The sequence below is a fragment of the Acomys minous genome (assembly GCF_964271855.1).
Source record: "Acomys minous genome assembly, chromosome: 13".
NCBI lineage: Eukaryota > Metazoa > Chordata > Mammalia > Rodentia > Muridae > Acomys > Acomys minous.
In genome coordinates this window covers 7,404,002-7,424,255 of record NC_140495.1, presented here as the reverse complement: position 1 = coordinate 7,424,255, position 20,254 = coordinate 7,404,002, and the positions used below count along the sequence as shown (strand labels likewise).

At 44.8% G+C, this 20,254-nt stretch overlaps 1 protein-coding gene across 17 annotated transcripts in view; it reads right to left on the bottom strand.

Moving 5' to 3' along the window:
* The window catches only part of RBMS3 (RNA binding motif single stranded interacting protein 3), a gene marked incomplete at its 3' end in the record, with an annotated part of 1,316,912 nt that overhangs the window by 350,624 nt on the left and 946,034 nt on the right, over positions 1-20,254 (bottom strand). The gene's annotated exons all lie outside the window — the stretch shown is intronic.

Genomic DNA, 20,254 nt, shown 5'->3' with positions numbered 1-20,254 from the left:
AGACCAAGATGTATATCAAAATGTGAGTTCATAACAAGAAGCTCTTGTTGCCTGCTTGCATAAACGTGAAAGAAATAGGGGCATGCAATTATCATCTATGCATGCATATGCTTAGTCTCCTGATTTAAGTAAACATTGTGTTACCATTCATGATAATAAAACATTCAATAGTTAACTGCTTCATTTTATAAAAGATTTATTATTTACACATAAAGGTGAGTGTGTGTATGTGTGTGATGTGTGTGTATGTGTTTGTCTGTGTGTGTGTGTGTGTGTGTGTGTGTGTGTGTGTGTGCGCGCGCGCGCGAACACACATGAGTGCAGTGCCTACGGAGGCCAGAAGAAGGCAATAGATTCCTTGTCAGTAGAAGAGGAGGCTGTGAACTGGCTTCTCTGGGTGCTGGGAATAAACTCCAATCTCCTCCAAGAGCACTGAGTGCTCTTAATCACCCAGTATCTCTCCTGTGTCCAACTGCTTCGTCTTACGTCTTTTTCCACTGCTGTGGTAGAACACCGTGACCACAGCATCTCACCAATGAAAGCCATAAGTTAGCATCTGTTTCAGATGGTCAGAGCACATGACCAACATGAGGGGAGCAAGGTAGCAGACAGACAGACATGGTGCTGATGCAGTAGCTGAGAGCCCACGTCTGATGCGAAGCAGGAGGCAAGCAATGAAAGCTAGCTAGGAATGGCCCAGGCTATTGAAACCTCAACCTCCACCCCCAGGGACACACCTTATCTGACAAGGCCACACCTCTTGATCCTCCCCCAAACTGTTCCACCAACTGGGGACCAAATATTTTTTAATATATGAGTCCCCATTCAAACCACCTCTTGCTCCTTTAATAAGATAGGAGTTCTTCTGAGCTATGTCCTCACCACACCCCTATTACATAGAGCTGCAATCATATATTTCCTTCTCAAAGGGGGAACTGGGAAAGTTGAGAGGGGGCAAGTTCTTCAGGCCACACAGCTGGTGCTGAAACTCAGGCTGAGACACCTGGCCTCGCATTGTCCAGTACTCCCTGCTGTGTGTACAACTAGGGGACGAGACTTGTGTTCAAATACACTCAGGAAATATCTGGATGTACCACACGCATGAGACCTATTGACAGTGGTCACCTCTGAGGACAGATAGGGAATGCATATTCATCTTGTGACTCTACTCAGCAACTTTCAATCTGACACAGAGTCTCTCGTATCCCAAGCTTGCTATGGAACTCAGGGCTTCCGTGAACTTCCGATTCTCCTGCCTCTACTCTGGTCCTAGATTTTACTTTCCCCTATGCTGTGATAGAAAGCTCATGACCCAAAGCAATTAAGGGAGGAAAACTCATTTGCCTTATATCTCTGGGTCTTGTGAGAGAAGTCAGGCTAGTTACACAAGGCTGGAGCCTGGAGGCAGGAGCTGATGCAGAGGCCATGGAGGATGCTGCCTACTGGCTTGCTCTCCATGGCTTGCTCAGCTGCTTTCTTATACTATCCTGGGCCATATGCCCATGGCTGGCACCAACCACAGTAACCTGGGACCTCCCACCTCAGTCAACAATCAAGACTAATCCTCCCCAAGACACAGACACAAGGTCAGTTTGAACTGGGCAACCCTTAAACTAAGACTCCTCTGCTCAGCTGATTCTTGGTTGCATCCAGTTGGCAATAAAACTAACCAGGGCAACATAGTGCTGTTGAAATTACAAGAGATCAAACCCAGGCCTTTGAGCAAGCTAAGCAAATGCTCTATCAGTCTAGAAGCTAAACACACTCTCTGAAATGTGTCTTAATAGACAAAGTATGCAACAACTACTTTGGGTTTCTACTCTGAAATATCACCCACAAACTCTGTCTGTCTGTCTGTCTGTGTCTCTCTGTTTCTCTGTCTCTGTCTCTGTCTCTCTGTCTCTCTCTCTGTCTCTCTGTGTCTCTTTCTCTGTCTCTCTCTCTGTCTCTCTCTCTCTCTCTCTCTCTCTCTCTCTCTCTCTCTCTGTGTGTGTGTGTGTGTGTGTGTGTGTGTGTGTGTGTGTGTATCTGAGACAGGGTCTCTTCATATATCTCTGGCTTTTCTGGTACTTACTAAGAAGACAAAAGCTGCCTTGAACTCACAGAAATCCTCCTGTCTCAGTCTTCCAAGTGCTGGGATTAAATCTGAGTGCTACCACACCTGGCCATCAAAGGCAGAACCTTAAAGTTGTTTATGAGTATGGGGCCTCCTGACTTCTGGCTTTTTGTTATTCAAAGACTAACATGAATTACACATTTGTAAAAGTTCTCTGATTCAGTCAAACTTTAAGCGTTTCCAGTGAATAAAATTAACCTTTTATCACTTTGCCTGAAGTCTGACACATCAGGGTAGCCTCACAGAGCGCCATCATCACATATCCCTGGCACGTTTGCTCATTACATCACAGTTCCCTGAGCTATATGCACTGAGTGCCACCAGCCTGCCGCTGCCCCTTAACCAAGGCCTCTGAGTCACTCTGGAACAGTTTCTAGAAGGATAGGCTCCACAACGGTGTGTTTACCAAAGAAAACACAGATTTGAAGAACATGCTTTTGAAATCAGTATGTTACTACCTAGACCATAATCCATCTCACAGGATTTTTGTTACATGGCCCTGACAATTCACATCTCCAGTTACTTCAATAATATTAACAGAGTTAAAGTTCAAACATAGTCAAATACATCATTGTACTGCATTTAGGCTTCTAAAAATAAAACTTATCACACATGCACCCACAGAGAGACAGACAGACATACTCACAAACTTACACATATACACATAGACAGACACACACACTCACACACTTTCACATATACACAGAGAGAGACAGACACACTCACACACATATGCACACAGAGACAGACAGCATACTCACACACTCACACACACAGACTCTCTCTTTCTCTGTCTGTCTGTCTCTGTCTCTCTCTCTCATACACACACACACACACACACACACACACACACACACACACACAGTGCATTATCACTAATGGATGGACCTCATTACTCAGCAAATAAAATGCATCTGCATCAAAGACATGCCATACAAATCCAACTAAGCCCATCAAAAACTAAGGCATTTTCCCAAGGACAAACAGACAGGAAAACAAACGGATAGATATATTAGTAATTATAAATGTATAAAATTATGCATGCAGGGCTGGGACATGGTTCAGGGGATAAAAGGCTTGAACCCAAGCACCAGGACCTGCGTTTGAACCTCCAGAACCAATGTGTACCCAGCTATGGCAGCACATTTCTTTAATCTACAGAATCTCCAGCAGTCTGTGAGGCAGAGACGGAGAACTCCCAGAAGCTCTTGGGCCAGCAAGCCCGCCATATGCAGTGGGAAACAAACAGACTGTATTGCAAACATGGTGGAAGGTGGGGACTGTCGCTTGAGGTTGTTCTCTGACCTCCACACGCATGCTGGAGTGCATGGGTAGGTATTGATTCCGAAAGTGTACGGAAGGCCAACAGTATGAGGACCACACAAAGTTAAGCGACAATGTCATCACATTTTAAATCTCACAACAGGACACCTGTAGCAAGTGATGAAGGCTCACAGAAAGCACCCTGAGGGTGGCACTGTCCCTCAAAGTGGCCCTGGACGCAGACATCTGAAAACACGGCACTGTGTTACTTTGTTAGGGGTGGCGGAGAGAACAGTTATGCATAAGTGTGGCTGTGAGAAAAAGCAGACTGCCGCGTGCGGTTCATTTCTCATGTGCATTTAGCCTTCCATTATCTCCCGCCTGTTTTCCAGCTGATGTTTATGCATGAGGCTGTCATACTCTTGGACCGCGCATGTATTAATGACAGGGTCCCCGTTTATCTCTATCTCTATCCGCGGGGCTCTATAGCCCATACCTGGGGGTTTGTTCTCAGATAATGGAAATCAATCACCGACACATACCCAGAATAGAGATCAAAAAACAAACCCTTATAGAATTGCTGTTGATTTAAAGTAACATTAGGTTCTTTTCCTTTTAAATTTTTACTTTTTTACTTATTCTCTGAAACTTTCATAACGTATACCATGTACCTTGACTGTATTCCACCCCTCACTCTCCATCTCCACCCAGGACCCTCCCTCACACCTTCCTCCCAACTCTTTTTACTCTTAACCTGTTAGGCCCCTTAACAGTTTTATTTGTATATTTATTTAGTGCGTATGGGTGTATGTGTGTGTGTGTGTGCTATAGTGTGTATGTGAGAGCAACTTTTAGGGGAGTCAGAGCATCTATCATGTGAGTTCTGGGGACCAAACTCAGGTCATCAGGCTTGGGGAAAGCACCTTTATCCACTGAGCCATCTTTTAAAAATTAAATATCTATTTATTTTATTTGTGTGGATATTTTGTCACATGCATGCCTAGTGCCTTCAGTGGCCAGAAGACAGTGTCCGTTCCCTTGGAACTGACGTTGCAGATGGCTGTGAGCTGCCAAGTGGGTGCTGGGAATTGAACCCAGGGCCTCTGGAAGATCAGCCAGTGCTCCTAACCACTGAACCAGCCCCCTCACTGAGCCATCCCTCCAGGCCAAGTTTATTATTTGTTTAAGTTAACATTTCTATCAACGAGAGCTAAGCCAAATTTCTGTGGCTTGCAAACCACTGCAGTAGAAATAGGTCACGTGAAAACAGATAATAAACTGTTCCAAAACAAAGCTCTGTGTGTTATGTCAAGGTAAGCTGCAAAAAACAATCCTTCGCATTCTAGATTCAACAACCCGCCCCCTTTTGTGCTTAGATCCTCTTATAGTATCAGGTTGGAATCGAACCTCCATATTCCACACAGACACTACTTGTAAATGTTTCACCATTCGCTACCCAAATCCCTGACTTTAAGGGAACATGCAGTTTGGTCCATTTGTATAGAGACCCTGGTCTATGTTACCTGCTGCATCTGTGACCTTTCTCACTGCTGTGACCAAAACCATTTGGCAAAATCAGCCTAAGGGAAAAGAGTTGAAGTCTGGTTCATGGTTTGAAGGGACACAGTCCATCCTGTTGGGGCAGGCACAGCAGGAATGTGAGGTGGGTGGTCACAGTGCAGCTGTCACCAGGAAGCAGAGACATGTGAATACTAGTGATGAACTAGGTTTATTTTATCCTTTTTATTCAGTCCAGGATCCCAGCCCAGGAATGCTGTCACCCACATTTACTTATCCCACTTCAATTAATCCAACTAAGTAGCCCCTTATAAACATACCAAGAGGTCTGCCCCCTAGGTCATTTGAGATCCCATTAAGTTGAGAATCAATATTATCCACCATCCCTACTGAAAACAAATAGTTGCCTCATAGTCACAGAGGTACAGATGAACTCTCTGCTTCCTAGTGTTTAGGGAGAACAGTGCAGACTTCGCACCTCAAAGCACCAGTTGGCCTCTGTATGCTACTTTTGTTAACATACTGAAATACAACCTGCTGGAAAACAGGATGAGATGGTACTCTCCTCCAAAGTGTCCTCAGACTCTAGCTGTCTTGACTTCAGGAGCCTTGGAATCTTGTGGCCCTCCAATCACCCCGATAGGAGTCTGTAGCTCCTTGCTTGGGCTTTGTCAGGAATGCTGCCATAGCAGCAAGTGCATCAACACTGTAGCTCTCGCCTGCTTGTACAGACCAAGGCTGGACCAGTACTGCACTGTGTGTGAGCTGAAGATGAAGGCCACATCCCAAAGTACTCATGTGAGTGAGGGGAAATGGGATCACACTTTCTGAGCCACCATTCAGAAACGCTTATAGCAACTTGACCAAACTTGGTTTTGTCTTTTAAAACTAATAATAAAAACGAGGCTTGCATTTTATGTGTCTGTTTACCTTTATTTCGTTTTTCTGATCATTCATTTTTATGGTACTTCAGAGAAGCACTGGCCCATGACAGATTGGAAATAAAAACGGAATCGTGTAACACTAAGTCTGAGGATGCAAGCACTACAGGGAGTGTGGCCCGGGAGCTGCCCCAGTTTCCTTCCGCTGCTGGGATAAAGTCCCCTGACAAAATACAGCATTGGGGAGTGGGGGTTGGGGGGTTCATGTTAGCCCACAAGGCCAGGGAATAGCTTACTTCATAACAGGGAAATCAAGATGGCAAAGGCTCAGGACAGCTAGTCACGTCACCGCCACAGGCAAGAGCAGGAGACAATGGTGAGTGAACGGGTGCCTCCTGCTCAGGGTTCCTTCCGTGTTCTCACGTCTTTGTGTATACAGCCCTTATGAAATGGTGCTATCCACTGTGGGCAGGCTCTTCCCTTAGCAATTAAGGTAATCAAGACAATCACCCACAGGCCCACCTGGTCTGGACTGTCCCTCATTAAGACTCTCTTCCCAGGGGATTCTAGATTAAACTGATTATTAAGGGAGGATGGGAAGGAAGCAGGAAGAAAACACGGCAAGTGCCATTAGCATAAAAGATGAAAGCTCTCTATTTTATACTGCTCTCCCTAACTCCAAAGAAGGAGTTTAAAGACAAACACACACACACACACACACACACACACACACACACACACACTGTCTGTTTGGGGTGTGAATGCAGCACTGCCGCACACTTTTGGTAAATGCCTCCTTCTGTATTTCTTGCACCTGACCACATTCTCTACCCCAACCCCAGGCAATTCTTGTGGTTTTTAACACATACAGAGAACATACAAGTTAAGTGGAGCCTGTCTGTGAATAAGCATAGCCTACCGCTGTCTACCTCAACAATGGCACGACAGTCAAAATCCAGGTGCAGAGATTTCTCTGTGAAATCGGGTAGTCCTGACTTTTCATCAGGAAATACGTTAGAATTGATGGACATCATTATTCAACTGCCCACTGCAGTTTACACTTGGTATGAATTCAGCAGGGTTAGTTGATAGGACGTTCGCATATTTCGTTTTACCCAATTTGTCAAGATACCACTACAAAAAAAAATTTTTTTGACTTAGTTTAAAGTTTAACTTGGATTTGAATCGTGGTGACATGAGTGCAAACACATCACTAACTGGCTGAAGTAAATGACGAGGTATTTAGAGACAAAATGAAAGGATGCTTAACGTGGAAAGACTGAGAGAAGGCTCCGACAGTGTGGGGCCTTGAAGAGAATGGCCCCTCTAGGCTCCTATATTTGAATTTTTGGTATCCAGCTGGACAGTGTAGGAAGGATTAGAAAGTCTGGCCTTATTGGAGGTGTGGCCTCTCTAGAGGGGTGGCCTTGTTGGAGGTATAGTCATGTTGGAAATGTGGCCTTGTTGGAGGGGTGGCCTTGTTGGAGGGGTGGCCTCTCTGGAGGGGTGGCCTCTCTGGAGGGGTGGCCTTGTTGGAGGGGTGGCCTTGTTGGAGGGGTGGCCTCTCTGGAGGGGTGGCCTTGTTGGAGGGGTGGCCTTGAAGGAGTTCTGACAATGTGTGTGTTCTTTGAAGTTGCAAAAGCCCATGTTAGGCAAAGGCTTGATCTCTCTGTCTGCAACTTGAAGGTGAGACTTGAGCTGGTGTTCCAGCACTATGCCTGCCTGCCCACCTTCCTGCCGCCATGCTTCCTGCCAGGATCACGGACTCAGCCTCGGAAACGGTAAGCAAGCCTCCGATGAAATGCTTGCCTTTATAAGCTTCCTTGGTCACGGTGTCTCTTTATAGCACAGACAGGAGCTAATCCACTATAAAGCAAAGAACAAAACCGAACTAAGAAGGGGCTGGGGTTCCTGGCTCTGCATTTGTGTGGTGCGCAGTGAGCTGCACTCTGGGCTGCAGAGTGAGACCTTCTGTCAAAGTCAAGAAGGGCTGGAGAGATGGCTCAGTGTGTAAGAGTGCTTGCTGCTTGCAGAGGACCCAAGCTCAGAGCCGAGCACCCATGTCAGGTGGTTCCCAAACTTCCTGTAACTCCAGCTCCATGGGATCCAAGGGCATTTCTGGTTTGAGGGTACTGTACACACAGGGCACAAAACAAGGATCACTGCCTTGGGTAAGTTACACACAAACACACACACACATACACACACAAGCAAGTACACTCACATATGCACACACTCACATACATACTTGTGGTCTGTTCCATATAACTTACATTTTTTTGTGTGTTAAAACCAGTAGCAATGAATGACCATCAATGAATAAAAGACTAAAGTTTATGAGCAACATATTCAAAATTATTATTATTTTATTTTTAAGACAGTCTCAAACTGCAGCCAAGGCCTTGAATTTGCAGCACCCACCCAGCCTAAGCTTCTAGCCCACTGGAATTGCAAGTGTGTTCCACCACATCCAACTTTCATCTTATTTATTTATTATTTATTAAGACAGGGTTTCGTTCTTTAGATAAGGCTGCTCTTTGTAGCCCAGGCTGACCTTAGACTCAGATGACTATCTTGCCTCAAGCTTACTGCCAGACTTCCCGGCACGTGTTGGCATGCTCAGCTAGTTGCTATAAGCTTCTGTTTGTTTTCTCATACACTGACTTATTTGTTTGTTGGCGGTATCGGTTTGTGTATGAATGTGTAGTGTAAACGATGTGGGTCCTGGGGACTGATCCCAGGTCCTCAGGCCTGGTAGCAAGGACCATTACCTGATGGGTCATCTTGCCTGCCCAACAACCTTCACTTTTAAATAGATTTGATAGAAAGTTTAGGCAAATAACTTCATAAAAACCCAGAAGTAAAAAAAAAAAAATTAACTTTCCAAACAGAAATCAAAACCATAAAATTTAAGTTTCCTTTTAGTAAAGGTATTTGATAGAAAAAAATGTTCACACACACACACACACACACACAGAGAGAGAGAGAGAGAGAGAGAGAGAGAGAGAGAGAGAGAGAGAGAAGTCCTGTGCCATTCTCAAATTTGCATTTCCAAATCCAGTCAGCCAAAGTGATAGTTTTAGGAGGCGGGGCCTTTTGATTGGTCAGGAGGGCAGAGGCGTCACCAGCACATTTACAGCTGTGGGGAGGAGCATGAGGACTGTTTAACTTCCACTGAGTAAGATGGTGGCTAGAAAACTGCTACAGACCAGGAAGGCGGCCACCATTCTCAGCAAACTGCAGTAGCAGATGCCACCGAACCCAAGGAACCACGCTACATCTGCTCCAACACAATGGAGCCAATGGAGTGATGCTTTGAAAGCCAAATCCCCACGAATGGGCTGCCATTCATATATTTTGACTCACAAACACCAACTGTAATAAAGTGACACGACAAATTGCCAATTTGGGAACGTACTGACCAAGCAATTCTGGAATCCATGGAGGCGTTTGGCATTTTCCAACACCTCTAACTTAATGGTGCTAATAGATTATGTTGAGTCAAGCTGGGATACAACAAACACAAGAGCTTTCTCTTTTTCCAGGCTATTTTGTTTATTAATTTTTTTCTTGTGCAGCTCATCTTCCGCCGTTTGTTGTGAGACACTTTCTTCCTTAGACTCATGTGTTTGTAATGTTTTCCTAATTGAAAGAAAAGCCAGCATTGATATATTTTCTCACATGGTTGGCCTTTCCAACATTAGATTGGCAGCATCAGCTTTAGAAGGTCGAGAAGAAGAAAGTATGGCTCAGCAACAACAGAGGAGCTGTGCAGAGGAGCCCAGGGACAGATGGCAACCTTCATCCCGGCAGCTGGTTCTTCTCATGTCCACCTATGCCAGCTTGTGACTTTCTATCGCATATATAAAGTGCAGTCATGTGTTTTGCTTATAAGCTTGCCCCTGCTTATTATAAGAAATTACACATGACAGATTCTCCTGGATGCTCCGGAGAGTCTGAGGAGAAAGTCACATGATAAAGTAAACCATGGCTGATGCCAGCTCTGATCTGCAAACCTACGCATCACTACGTTCCATTCGCTCGTCTGTTAAACTCAAACACATGTGTAAAGGCACAAGAACAAATCTACTGGTTGTGCCAGGGATTACGCCTGAGCAATGAGTGTCCCGGAAGACAATCATGATTGTATTAGTTTCTTTTCGTTTCGCTTCTGACAGGAAGCAATGTAATGAAGGGGGGGTTGGTTTATGTCTGAAGGAAAGGCGGCCCACAGTGGTGGGGAAGGCATGATAGGAGGAATGTGAGACGGCTAGTTACCTTCCTTTCAAGTAAGGGAGCAGAAAATGGACAGGAAGTGGGCTGGGCACAACACCTCAAAGCCCAATCCCAGGGTCTGCTCTACTCAGAGAGGACCCATGTTTTAACATGGCACATCCTTCTGAAACAGCGCCACAAGCCAGAGGCCAAGTGTTCAATGTGTGAGCCTGCTGGGGACATTTCCCATTCAAACCACAGCAAGAACCCAGGCAGGCCTCTGTAAGCCTTGGTGTGAATGAGGCTACAAACAACACACTCTTTACTGTCAGTGGCAGGTGCACGGGAAGGCAGTGCTGTGACACCATGAAGTGTCTAAGTGAAAGGCAGGAGAGGGAGAAGACAGCCATGCTCAGCGAATTTATCATTGGCACTAACACATCAGAGGCAACATGTGACCCCACCACAGAGGTGCAGGACTTGCTTACAAAGAAAAGCCGAAGCCTATGAAAACTGAGTTTTGCCAAACCCAGGATGAAAAACAGAATATGCCAGAGATCCCAAAACAAATGTCCCAAACGCCTAGCCATCAGCAAGGGACAGGAGCCCAGCCTAACCACTAGGGACCATGTAACAGCCAGTGTCTACACTGACTCAGCTTCTGAGTGGGTACTGTAACATCTCTGAGATGGGAGGGACATTTTAGCAGTACTGGTGCTAAGTTATAAATCCTTATAACACCAGGAGCGGGCACCCCAAACATGGCATGACATATCCATGCAATAAATGGGACTTAGGGCATGTAAAAAAAAAAAAAGGCTCAGAAAAAAGCTGTTGTCCTGCTCACAGAATTGAACTGCCAAGGCCAGATTTGATCTAGTACCTGTATTTTATTCTCTCTGATTCATTGATTGTGAAACTATGGCCTAACACCTTCCAATTCTACCCTTTCCAAACGCTTCCTTGCTTGTGTTTTCTGAACCATTTCTGTTTTTCACCAGGTCCTCGGAGCAAAGGCGTTTCCCTAACCTGTGCTGAAACCTGGGTTTGTCAATATGATAAAAAAGGGACAGGTTCACCTTGCTGTGGAGCCTGTAGAATTCAGTGGGACTCCCACAGAACTGCACAGTCTCACCCAACAGACAGAGACTGGGACCAGAAGCAGCCTGTATTAAAGCTGTGCACCTTCACAAGGCCATCTGACCTGTTCTTCCCTCTGTGCCAACGCCAAGGGCAACAAAATATCTGTGGCACTTTCATTTTATTCTTCAACATAAACATTTAATCTCCACACAGCATACTGTTTAAGCCGAAACTCGCTGGCAGAAGGAATATTAAGTAAGAGTAAACAAACTTACAAAACCGCAAACATGTAAACACTGCACTTAAAATATTTAGAGAAGGCACAGAGCCATAGAGCAGGGACGATGTGGGAATGGCATCACAATGGCATCACATGGCTGATTCTTCTTTTGTCTAGAACATGCTGGCATAGCTGTTATGCCAAAGGGCATCTCAGAACACATAGGGCTAATTTGTCATCATTTCTTATACCTTGGGAAAAAAGGCAGAAGGATAAATGCCAGCCAGTTTCCACTTCTCTAGAGGTCTACTCCCGAAGGAATGCTAATCGCCACTAACTGTGAAGACCCACCCAGGGAGATAAAGTAAAGAGTAAAGGAACTGGGCTATTTCCTGGGGGGGAAAAAAATCTAACATCCAGAGTTAATTATCTGGAAACATCTACACTTCTGGCTTCAGAATTCTAATTGAAAGGCTTTTTAGTGATCAAACATTTAATATGTGGACCCAATTGTAGGTCCTACAGCTTAAGAATTATTTTTCCAACTGCTTTCATTTTTTTTTTTTAACTTCAGCAATTACTTCACTGCTCAGGCTCTGAAGCAACTGGCCTGTTCAGAATCTTACGAGTGTGAAAATTGCATTTTGTTTTTTCTCAACAGTGAAATTGCATGTAGGACGAAGAATTTAGAATAAGTTCCTTTGTGAGTAAGTAAGTAAATGTTTGTTTTTGTATATATATAGATACGTGGGGGTCACGTAACACTTCTCAGGAGAGAAAGGTTGCAAGAGGCCAGAGTTTAGGGATCCTTGCTCTAACCTGGAGGAGCAGCAGTGACCCAGTCATGTCTGGGCAGCAGCTATACTGCAAACCCTGAATTCCAGGAAAACATGGGTAGTCCTAGGTGAATGCGGATGAAAGGACATTACCTACACTGAGCCATCAGCATGATTTCCATGGGGACTGCCACTGAAACAGGAGTCTGCGGGCCACGGGGAGATAACTCGTGCAAGAAGACGGCAAGGCAGGGAGGGGAAGCACTGTCTAAAGGCACACGGCCCTAGGCAGGGGATCGCTGATACTGGCCTGCAAGTGAAAATGACTCAGTGAGCTTCAGGCTCATTAAGGCATCCTACCTCAAAATAATGGTGACGATGATGATGATGATGATGATATATATATATATATATATGTTATTATTATTATTAATTATTATTACAGCGTTTTAAAGTCTGTTTCCATGAACTACAGGAGTCTACAGGAAGACAGGTCCCCAAATTCATTCCTTCAAATGTGCAATAAGCAATTCTATGGTCAGCCCTTGCTCCTCAGCCATCAAGAAGGTATAAAAGAGTGCTGATATTTGTTTCCCTTCTATCAGCCACATTTTCCCCCTGGCACGATTGGTTACTTTACTTAAATTTTAACTATTTTTCCTTGTCTACATAGCTGTAGATGTGTGTCTGAATGATACACCAACTCTCACATTACATACCCACCACCGCATCCCATTTCCTCCTCCGTTTATAGCTTGACCTGTGCGTATTGGAACAAAGGTTTTTCCATGCTTCTTCAAGAAAGCTGATTTGCTTTTTGTGCTGTCTGTTCTTCCAGAGCGGCACTGGTTTGGAATTCATTTCTCATGATATATAGTATTTGTAATTGTTCTGCCTTTCACTTTGTTAGCATGGTGTATCCGTGCACCGTCTTTCTGAACTTACATGTAATCTGTCCCTCTCCTAGTTCCTCTGGCACCCCTTGCACCCTGAGAGTTGATCATGACCAGGGTTTCATATCCCCAAGGTTACATAGCCTCCACCAAATAGCTCTACCAGCTGGGGGGCCCAAGCTCAAATACATGAGCCTGTGGGCGACATGTATGCTCACAGAATACTTTCTTCTGGAAGGCAGGCTCAGCAGGGAGGAGAAAACAATGGACTTTGGCAGCCAGGTGTGGTGGCCACGCCTTTAATCCCAGCACTCAGGAGGCAGAGGCAGGCGGATCATTTTGAGTTCGAGGCCAGCCTGGTCTACAAAGCGAGTCCAGGACAGCCAGGGATACACAGAGAAACTCTGTCTCAAAAAACAAACAAAAAAAGTACTAAGTGGTGCAGAGAGAGCTCTGGTTGCTAAACATTTACAATGCGATCATGAGGACCTAAGTTTGGACCCCCAGACATGGCTCTGCTTATTTATAATCCCAGCCCTGGAGATGAGGAGAGTACCAGGTCCCTGGACCTCTCTGTTCCAATAACCCAGTTGAATCCTTGAGCTTCAGGCTCAGAGACCTGGTCTCAAAAAAGCAAGGGAGGATATTTGTGAAGGACACTGGATGTTGAACTCTGGCACACACACACACACACACACACACACACACACACACACACACACACGCATGCACACACACAAACCCATAATATAGCAATGAGCCATAAAAATCCTACGTTTCAAATGGCAAACACTTGTCTGCCTTTGGAAAACTGAGGTCTATAAGCCTTGGTCCTTTATCTCCAGCAATTACCATTTCTTCCTGTATTCATTTGCATTTCTTTGCGAAGCTCTTTCCCCAGGCATCTATGAGGCCAGAGGCTGGGTAGATGATGCTTTGAATGTCTTTTGCACTAATGAGGCAGTACTTGGGGAGGAAGGTTAAAATACAGGCTTTTGTGTGCTATATTCAACATGAAATACTTCCCCACACATCGAACTGAACTCTTGCTTCCTATGAGAGTGTATCCTTGTAAAGCACTTGGATTTTGTACAGGAATGTCTACATGGAGCTGCTTATAGGACCAAGTCCCTAAGGAGGGAATAAGTAAGTTTACACCAGGATGTGATGGCCATCCCAGCAATCAGGAGGCTGAGGCAGGAAGGTTGTAAGTTCCAATCCCAGGTCAAATAAGGCTATAGAGAAAGATCTTGTCTCATATAATCAAGGCCTGAGGAAGAGGCTCAGTGCCCAGGATCTACAGGCCAGGTCCTGGCTTGGATCTCCAGCAGTGGCAATCTCTACCCTCAGCAATGCGCCAGTCACTCTTTCCATGGACGCTAATTATCTTTTCAGAATGCTTGATAGCGGAAATGTCTGTAGGATTTCAGTAATGCTTACCACCTCACCAGCAAGGTGCCTTTGAACCGGAAAGGAATGAAACTCATGTATCACACTGAACTTATAAAAGACCCCTGTTGAGCGGCCAGGCAGGGCCTGTGAAGAACAGGCAGGGCCTCTTACATTTGCCATGTGAGCATGCCCTTCAAGTGGACCAGAGTAAACGCCAGCCATTGGAGCGGGATAAAGAGCCTTCTGGTTACCTACTTGTAAAATATTTCTGGTAAGGAATGGCCAGGAGAGTGCTTAGGTTACTTTTGGGGAAAAGAAAAAGTGATTTTTTTTTAAAAAGTGATTTCAGTAGCAAAAATGAGCTCAAGTTTGTTTTCTGAAGTTGAATCTTTTGCTTTCAGCTCAGGATACTTCTTAGAAAAAAAGAAAGGGGAGTGTGGCAGTGACTGGGATTTCAATGCCCAGTAAACAGAGATGGAGTCTCATGGCGTGCTTGAATATTTTAGGGACCAGTTTTAAAGGGTATCCTGGAGACGGTGGAAACGCAGGATCAAACTGAGTACGGGGACCACACTCTTTCATAGTATGCAAACTTTCCACCGTTTCTAAGATGCATGTTTCTGTGTACTGCATGTGTGACGAGTCTGTTTTTCCCATCCATCATATGGGCCCCAGGAACTGAGCTCAGGCCCTCAACCTTGCCTGGCAGGCCTCGTTACCCACTGAGCCATCTCTCCAGCTCCACCTTTCTCATCTTGATGGACTTTTGTCCACTCTGGTGGAGTGGGGACCTGTAAGAACAAGTGCTGATTGAGACAGGACTGGTCAGTCTGTACCCAGGGAGAAGACCCCGAGCTCTGTCACCCTACAAGGACAAATCAACGCAAGAGAAGAGGTGCAGTGATTTGCTTGGGATGAGCCTTGCCAGCAGGAGTGCTCTCCCACGTCTGCATCTGGGCTTGGTCCCTTCAAGGGGCATGAAGAAAGTGTTGCCACCATGCGCAACTTGCCCTGTCCGCACAGACACCGGATGAAAACGCGTTACCGGTGGGTGGAGACCAGAGTCTAGGACATTTGGGCACCCTCTTATTGAGCTAGTTTTCCATTGCTGGAGAAGCAGAATGTCTCCTGGCCTGCACAGCCTCACCCTTCACCTTAGGAGGAGACAGAAGATTCCCCTGGGAAGAGCAGGGCTTCAGCCATAGGCAGACTATGCAAATTGTTAGGTAAAAGCTAATATAAATATTTAACTTCAGAGGATTCTGCTTCAAAGGCCTCAGATAATTAACGAGCAGAATTAAGATCAACTCTGACAATTTAAATATTGGGTTTTGAATCCCTGCGTTCTGAAGCATTAGGATCAAGGGGGAAAAGGCTTTTAAAGAAAAAACCTTGAGCCAAGTTGACATATTCAACAAAACAAATGTCACAAATATATCTGTAGACATGTGGTAGGCCAACGCTTGGTTTAAAGACTATCAAGCAGGAGGAAGAAGATATGTGATGCTTGGATGTTGGAAGTACCACACTTCATCTGGGCACCAACACTGAACGAAGGACAGCACTTTCCCTATGTGGTCAGGAACCAAGAGGAGAGAGCTACCTGCCTGAAAAGCTGCATTAGACTGCCTTATCTTTGGAATCCCAGCTCTTTAATGTACATTCCTGGCCATGAAGAGGTGGCTCAGAGGTTAAGGGTACTTGCTGCTCTTGCGGAGGACACGGGTTCAATTCCCAGCACCCACACACCACCTAACAACTGTCTGTTAACTCACACCCAGGGAACTAGCGCCCTCTGCTGGCTCCTGTGTGCACTGCACTCATGTGTACAAGCTCATTCAGTTCTTTGCAGGCGAGGTGTCAGCTGGCGTTTCCACAGGCACACACTGGAACACGTTAGCTAAGGAAAGAAGCTCCCATAGTTTCAAACTTGGTGCCAGATTGCTATTGGGAACCTAATTACAGGTGGCATTTTAATTATTTTTTTTAAGATTTACTTTTATTTCTGTATGCCTGTGTCCATCTGTCCATCCATCTCTCTCTCTGTGTCTGTGTGCAAATATGTGACTGTGAGTGCAGGTGCCAATGGTACTCAGAAAAGGGATTCAGATCCCCTGAAATTTGAGCCAGAGCTGGCGGTAATCATCCCCCTGAGGCAGGTATTGGGAACTGAACCCAGGTCCTTGGCAAGAGCAGTATTCACTCCTGACCACCAAGCCACCCTTCCAACCCCAGGAGGCATTTTCATTTTCAAATCCCAGGGATTTAAAGATGCTACACACCACAACCAGCAGAGCAGGACACTGACACGAACAAGAATGCAGGATGCGACCTGGTGCATATTTAGATGGTAAAATATATACTGCAAGAAACACGCACCCCGCAGACTGCAGGCTTATATGATAATAAATAACAGTTATCGCCAGGACAAAGGAGAGAGTGCTGTGAAATCCAATAGCTCAGTGAGAAATCTGCTAATACAGGTGGCCAAGCTTGTTCCATTTCATTGTCAAATGGAGGCTATTTATTTTCTTCTGGGTAGTTAAATTACCGAGTCATTTATTGCTGAAAGTTTTCCAGTGGGCAGATGGGAATCTAAAGCAGGCTTTGGGCTCAACTTTGTGAGAGAAAAAAAAAAGGAGTGAGGATTTATTTCACAGACAGCACAACTGAAACTGTAAAATCCTTCAGCAAGTCTGCAGCCGAATGACTCCCCACAGTCTGCAGCCGAATGACTGACTCCCCACGGATCAGCCAGGCACTCCAGATTTTGCACCTTGGGTTTGGGACAAGGGGCCAAGGTGGTGGCTAGAGAGAGGAATCCTTTACAAAGCTCTTTAAATGATTGCTAGTGTAGACAGTTTCCTCGTAGTAGGTCAGCAATTGGAGTGTGTGTGTATGTGTGTGTGTGTGTGTGTGTGTGTGTGTGTGTGTGTGTGTGTGTGTGCGCATGTGTGTACATGAGAGAGAGAAACAGAGACAGACAGACGGACATAGAAAGGGATTCCTAATATACTAGCATGCAGAAAATATTAAAGTCAGTGTCAACTTTCTTTGACTGTTTTAATAAAAAGACTAATTATATGCATTATCTATCTACCTATTTATCCTATATCTATTTATCAACTATCTATCTATCTATCTATCTATCTATCTATCTATCTATCTATCATCTATCTATCCCTCACCAAGTATCACCTAAATATCTATCATCTATTTGTCTATCTATCATATATCTATTATCTATCAACCTGTTATATATTTATCATCTCTTTGTTTATCTTTCAAACAATCTATTGCTTCACAACTTAGAAATGACTGTGTTCACTATTAACAAACCACTACAATTTGATAAATTGAAAAATTTAGAAAGTTTATAAGTACGATGGGCCAAACACTTTTCAATAACCATTTTCTTGTAAGAATTTATTATTTAACTCTATGTATGTATGTATGTATGCATGTGTTTACATATGTGTGTGGTGCATACACATGTGTATACAATGCATGTTCATATGGAGGAGTGCAATTGTGGCCTCTCCTCCCACTATGTGTGGCCCAGGGACCAGGCTTCCATCTTCAGAGTCATAACCTTTACCTCCTCAGCTACCTTTCAGGTTCCCAATTTTGTTTCTTTTTTTTTAAAAAAAAAAAAATCTTATTTTTAAATTGTGTATGTCTGTGTATCTCTGTGTCTGTGTGTGGGTATGAGCACCTGAATTTAAGAGCTCTTGGAGGCTAGAAGAGGGCATTGGATTGCTTGCGGGAAGTTAGCTGTGACCAGCTAACGTGAGTGCTGGGAGCCACGCTCAGGGCCTCTGTGAGGGCACCAAGTGCTTTGAACTATGGAACCACTTCTCCATGCCTCAGAATAGACTCAGTTTTTAAAGAGTTATATTTACCTTTTACAATGCACATGTGTGATACATGTGAACCCAATGCATGCTCGCCTGTGTACACCTGAGTGCAGTTCTTGTATGGGCCAGAGGGTGGGTCAGGTCCCGACAGCTGGAGATACTTGAGGCTGTGAGCTGCCTAACTTGGGTGCTGGGAACTCGACTGGGGTCCTCTATAAGGCCAGAAAACACACTAATCATTGAGCCAACTCTCTAGGCCCTCCCTACTCTCCTTTTAAAGCATTTTTATAATCATTTCTTGCTCAGCCAACAGCCACGCTTTATTGCTTGTTTTCTGGGTACAGGAAATTGCTACTTCAGTTGCCATTGACTCTTGCCAAATAACCCTTAAACCAGGACATGCATGTAATTTCCTGATTAATTAAAAGTATTAACTTCATCAATCGTAATTCCTGACCAAATCCAAAACCTCTGGGCACAATCCTGACAAAGAACATAATACGCATCAGGGAGAGTTCTCATCTATGTCACCTTGAATGACAAAGAGACAGGAAGGACAGTGAGCCTACCACTGCCACCCAAGAGGAAGCTGGCTTGGACAGACAGTGAGCAGATGTGATCCACACACATTAGTCAGAATACATCCACAGCTGTCTGACCTAGATGTTGTTCCTCTAGGAACCTAAGGCTGATGCTGCAAGATCCTATCAGAGAACACGCAGGATCCTAAGAAAAGACAAAGGGCGAGGGCGCCAGATAACTTTGCTGTTACAGCACTTATTTCTATGGGTACTGGGAACACAAGCAGGGGACAGATGCCTAAGATGTCAAGGTCTGCTGCGGGTGGCATCGAGCAGTTTGAAGATCTAGGGTTAATACGTTTAGACCTGCTAAAAAACCGCATATTACTTACTTAGAATAAACTTAGACTGTTTATGACAACCCTAAATGGCTGCTATTTAGGCATCAACATCTCCAATATCTAAATGTTACCAGTGACATTTTAAGTGTTTACTCTTACTTTTCCTCCTCCTCCTCCTCCTCCTCCTCCTCCTCCTCCTCCTCCTCCTCTTCTTCTTCTTCTTCTTCTTCTTCCTCCTCCTCCTCCTCCTCCTCCTCCTCCTCCTCCTCTTCCTCCTCCTCCTCCTCCTCCTCCTCCTCCTCCTCCTCTTCTTCCTCCTCCTCCTCCTTCTCCTCTTCTTTTTCTGAGAGGGTCTCACTGTGTAGCTGTAGCTGTCCTGGAACTCCATTATATAGACCAAGCTGTCCTTGAATTCACAAAGATCTGCCTGCCACTGCTCCCAAAGTGCTGGGGTTAGAGGCGTGCGCCACCCTGCCTAGCTTATGTCATCATGGTGGTATCTCACTGGAGTCGCAGACTAGAATGAGAGCACTGACACTGGAGAATGTTGCTCACAGAGATCCATATTATTTTACCACACAGGCAGATTCTTATAACACGGCAGCAATCACGAAACAAAATGATCACAGACAATTTCACTCTGATATAAAAATTCATCATAGTTTGACATACAAGGTCTCAGATGACACATGCTATGTAGCAATGAATAAATATTGAAATGATGAACACCAAGAAAATTGCTCTCCAGGTAAACTCTGGGAATATGCACCAAGGTGAAATTTCAGCAGCATACACAAAGGACATTAGCAATGAGCCCTTTACTTTCATAGATCAGGGGGAAAAGTCACCATTCAAGAGCCCCGGCCCCAAACACAGAACAAATACTTGAAATCAATGATAACTTTCTATACTACCCCAAAGCTCTGCTGACTAGGAAAGTTCTAGACACCAGTACATACATGTATACTGATCCAACACTGTTGTCTAGGGAAATCTCTAGACTCTCATGCATGAATGTCTCTCTTTTCAGGTAAGACAGACCTCCACATGTATCCTCTAAACACATAGTCACCACAGCTGAAGAGGTCATTTGTAACTACATGCCAAATCAGGGGGTGCAACAAACCAAGCCTATCGCATGGTTACTTGTACCTTCCTTAACAGTTGAGCACAGAAAG